General features: G+C 38.5%; 1 pseudogene; it reads left to right on the forward strand.

Moving 5' to 3' along the window:
- Positions 1 to 3,174: 3,174 nt before the first annotated feature.
- Positions 3,175 to 3,306, forward strand: LOC141570325 (U4 spliceosomal RNA; annotated as a pseudogene).
- Positions 3,307 to 4,466: the final 1,160 nt, after the last annotated feature.

Raw genomic sequence — 4,466 nt, forward strand, 5'->3', positions numbered from 1 at the left:
CATGAGCAGCTCCAAGGACAACCGCGGCCTTTCTGGGACTGCGACATTTCACTAGTGTTTGTTTTTCTCCACAGTTCCAATTTTCAGGCACTGGGGATTCACAATTGACTAAGTACAAAAGTCATAAGCATTTACTTCAATTTGTTGATCCGACATACTTACTGACCCAGTCATGTGGGGGATTGAGCTCTAGTTTCTTCTTTCTAATCAATTGCTTTTCAATTCCCCCTTGTGGCTTTTAAAGATTCCAGCTGAAAGACCTTAGAAACAAATCCAGGATTTTATTCAGCCATTCTTAAGATCACTCTCATTTCACTGATTTGAAAATGACGAGTTGATTTCTTTGTCCTGAAGAAGTTGCGTAATTTAGAATTTCATGTTTCAGACATTTTCTTATTCTTCTCTCCCTAAATGATATGAACATATGCATGTGATTAAATTGTATGGCCGCGGAAGACATCCTGGAACTCACACTGAGAGTAAACTGTTTAAGACATGGATCACTATTTGGAATATATATAAATGAACAAGCAGAATTTCTACGTAAGAGGTAGCTAATTAATGCCATACAGTTTACAACTGAATAGCGTTCTTTATTTAAAAGGGAAAAGGTATTAAACACACACACACAAAAACCCAGCAAAATAAATGGGATTTGCTTTCTTGGAAATAGTCTAGGAGGGCATCGTTCCTTCATTTTGGAGAATCCAATTGACTCCATTATTTTAAAGTGTGTGTGTGTGTGTGTGTGTGTGTGTGTGTGTGTGTGTGTGTGTTTGTGTGTGTTTATGTGAGTGCCACATCTATTTTCCTAAAGAAACCATTTGGAAAGATCGGTCTGTGCTGTCAAATTGGTCTGTGCATCTTTCCTTTTTTCACAACTATTCACTGAATGACAGAAACTCTGTGAATTCAAGTATTGGGGCTTAGTGGTTTTTCTTGGCTTTCTTGGATGTGGTGGCTGGGCTGGATTCTGAAAGTTAGAGGTGAGTTGTGGGCTTTCGCTGCCGTGGCTGAACAGAAGTGTTCATGTGCAACTACCATAGGTGTTCAGGTCTCACTAGATGTAGGTCTAGAGATTCAGTTAGTAGCAATCTAGGAAATCAGAAAATCCAGCGAAGAGCTTCTGAAGATGTGAGCTCCACAGAGGCAAAAACCAACAAAACAACAAAACATTTTTCCAGAGCAGCAAGGGCTCAGTGTCACTAGCCCTTGGAAGGAGATGACCATTTATAAACTAACTGAGCGCCACGCCTGCGTTGGACTGGCACAGGAATGTCGGAAACAGAAAATTATGAATTTCCTGAGAAGAGGACATACTTTCAACATGGATCAGAGTAAGAGGAGAGATTGGGAAGCCACGAGGCAAATAGTTGTTGGATACCAACCCCTTGAAATGTGTGTTGCTTTGTTTCAGAGGAAAAGAATCCTTTTCCTGACACTTTCCACCTATGTTGGCAAGCCTGTCTTATTCCACTCCCTCCCCACACAGTGTTTAGCATGCCGTCTCCATCTTTAGCTTGCACAATACTTTATAGTTTACCAGCATTCTTATGCTAATGAAAGATTTGTGCTCATATAAATATTGGTTAAGCATTTGGAGGTTGGAAATACTCAGTTTTTCTTCCTAAGGAAATAAAAAGCATTCCCTAATATCAAGTTTCTTTAAATGCTGATCTCTGAAAAGTGTAGACTTCTTGCACCAACACACTCCTACCATTAAAAAAAAAAAAAAAAAAAGAATGGTGCTGGCTGGCCGGTGAGCTCAGTTGGTTAGAGAGTAGTGCTTCTAACACCAAGGTTGCCGGTTCAATCCCCGTATGAGTCAGAGGGAGCTGTGCCCTCCTAAAAAAAAAAGCAAATAAGTGAAAACTATCAATCATCCTCAAGTTATTTTTCTCTACTTGTGTTTTGCCTATGTGGTTTTGGGACTTGTCTATAAGACAGTCAATGCAATTTTAAGTATGTTGACATTATCAGAACCTAAGTCACCCCTGGCTATAGTTATGCTATGGGCGTGAATTCTAAGTGTTTTGCCATAGGCAAAATTCTTAAGTAGGCTGCAGTTGGGTGATTGGGCATAGGTATATAAATCAAATATAATGAATGCAAATTTGGTCATGTCAAACGTATTTAGCCTGGAATAGAATAAGGTGGAAGACGTTGGGTTTTGTTTGTTTTATATATATATATTTTTTTTCCTTCTTCTTTTTTTTTTTTCTTTAAGCTTTGTTTCGTTATTAACTAGTTTCAGAACTACATGAGCTCCCTTACGTCATGAGGTGGTAGTGGCAGCAGTAATGATTGTGCCAGGGGAACCTAGATTTCAAGATGTATAGTCTTCCCCACACTCACTACTTATTCCTGTGGCCCAAGGCAATTATCTTTTCCCCTCCATATCTAAGTCTCTTCATGCCCATAATCATCAAAAGACAGAAATAGACAAAGGTCATGTTGTGGGAACCAGAGAAGCACAGGGAAAATAAAAATACCACTAGAGATGCTATTAGGAAAAAAGGCTTGTCTTTAAACTTTATCAGCACTGCAGCACAGAAAAGTTTACTATTATGAAATCATCACTCCAGCCCTGTGTTAGACATTAACACAAAAGCAGATAAGATGTGCTCCTAGTTTAAGGCAGTTGGTGATGCATGGTGGTTTCATTGTTATCTAAGAGGCAATTTTAATACATCTTGAAATAATACACAACATTTTAAAGAAATCTGTTAAGTTGCCCCTTTCAATTAGATTTGTGCTTATTAATGTAAGCCAGACCTTAATTATTTTAAAGGGAGGCAGGTTTCCATCGTAAAATCCATGAGGGTAACTCTGTGTTAAACAAACAAAAACATATTTCTGTAGGATTTCCCAGAGCCTTTAATATACCCTCACCCTAAGAGGGATTACAGCATAAAGGATATCCATCACTGGAACACTTTTTCCCATAAAACATCTACTAATATTTCGAGGGCATCTTTGTTCTACTGACCAAAGTTTATAAAATGTTAAAAGGATTCATTTAAAAAGCTGTTTGATTTCCTGTATTTTCCAGAAAATCAAAAATCAATAGATACAGAACCCTAGGTGAAAGCCAGCACATATTTTGTTTTGTTATGTTTCATTTCTTTTAGTCTCTCCTTAATTTTTTGTCTTCATCTGTATCTCCTTTTGGGGAGCTTTGCGCAGTGGCAGTATCGTAGCCAATGAGGTTTATCCGAGGCACGATTATTGCTAATTGTATCTCCTTTTGGGGGAGAAGGGACAGATTATTGTTATTTTTATTTTGTTTGACTAAAAGAGTTTTTTTGTTTGTTTGTTTGTTTGTTTTTAAGTATGTTTTATTTATTTAAGAAGAAATCACTGTAGGTTTGCATTATTGGAGACATTTTAAGGATAATATTTGCCCTTTATCATTACAGAGCCCTAAAGGGATTACATATGGAAACTTCATGTGTATCAAAAATATTCCTAAAATGAAAATTGAGAAGAAAAGCAAACATGAAAACATTTCTCTTTTTTTAGTAAACCCCAGATGGGTGACGATAGGAGGACACAGGCTCAGTATGATTTCTCTGGTCCCATGCACTTCTTATATCCCATGGCCCTATATATGCACTTACTGCATAGTATACTTTGTCTAGACTTAGCCATTTGCCAGGTGAAGACTTCCAGTCAACTTCCTGTTTGATAGATATAGCTTGAGGATTGGGAGAAGAGCCCACCATATTATTTCCTCTTTTGCATACGATAAAAAAAGGAAACTATAAGAATAACAAAATCAAATAATATTATGCTAAACTTCCATACATATCTGTTGCATTGAATGCTAGAACAAAAAACATGTTTTACTTCAACAAGGATCTCTCTTAACAAATAAGTGACTGGATGCCCATGGGAATCCCTTTGCGTGTTACAGACGACTGCCCATGCTCAAGGTTGAGCAAAGTGTTGCCTTTGAGGCACAGTCAGCTGTGCTGGGCTCAGCTGAGCTGCACAGGGCTGGGCACGGCTGGGCTGAGCTGAGCAGTTTCAGGAAGAATTCTAAGGGAGTGATGCTTCTCTGCATCATGCAATAAGGTATAAATTTGGATATTTTCTGTCTGTCCCTAGTGAGTTTGTTTTATCAGAGAATTTGTACCATGTGTAACAGGATCCATGGATATAAACTATTTGCATGCGGTTGATAAAGGTCATTTCAGAAACAAGGAAGGCAAATGATGGCTTACATGGCCCCAAAACCATACGGATAGACAGCAGCTGGGTTCTCAGATCGTCCTCCCAGAGCGGACTGGCAGAGGTCAGGTAGACATCTGTGCTCAAAGCCCAGTGTGGCCCCGAACTATTATCTTCTTTGTTAGTTGGAGAATTACCAGTTGTTCTTGGTTTTGTTGTGTCTAATCCAAGGATCCAATATAATTTCTCAAAGTCTAAGTTACCTAAGTTGGACAGGTGGCAAAAAATGAGAC

Source organism: Rhinolophus sinicus, chromosome 1 (genome assembly GCF_057876585.1).
Source record: "Rhinolophus sinicus isolate RSI-liver-muscle chromosome 1, RSI-T2T, whole genome shotgun sequence".
NCBI lineage: Eukaryota > Metazoa > Chordata > Mammalia > Chiroptera > Rhinolophidae > Rhinolophus > Rhinolophus sinicus.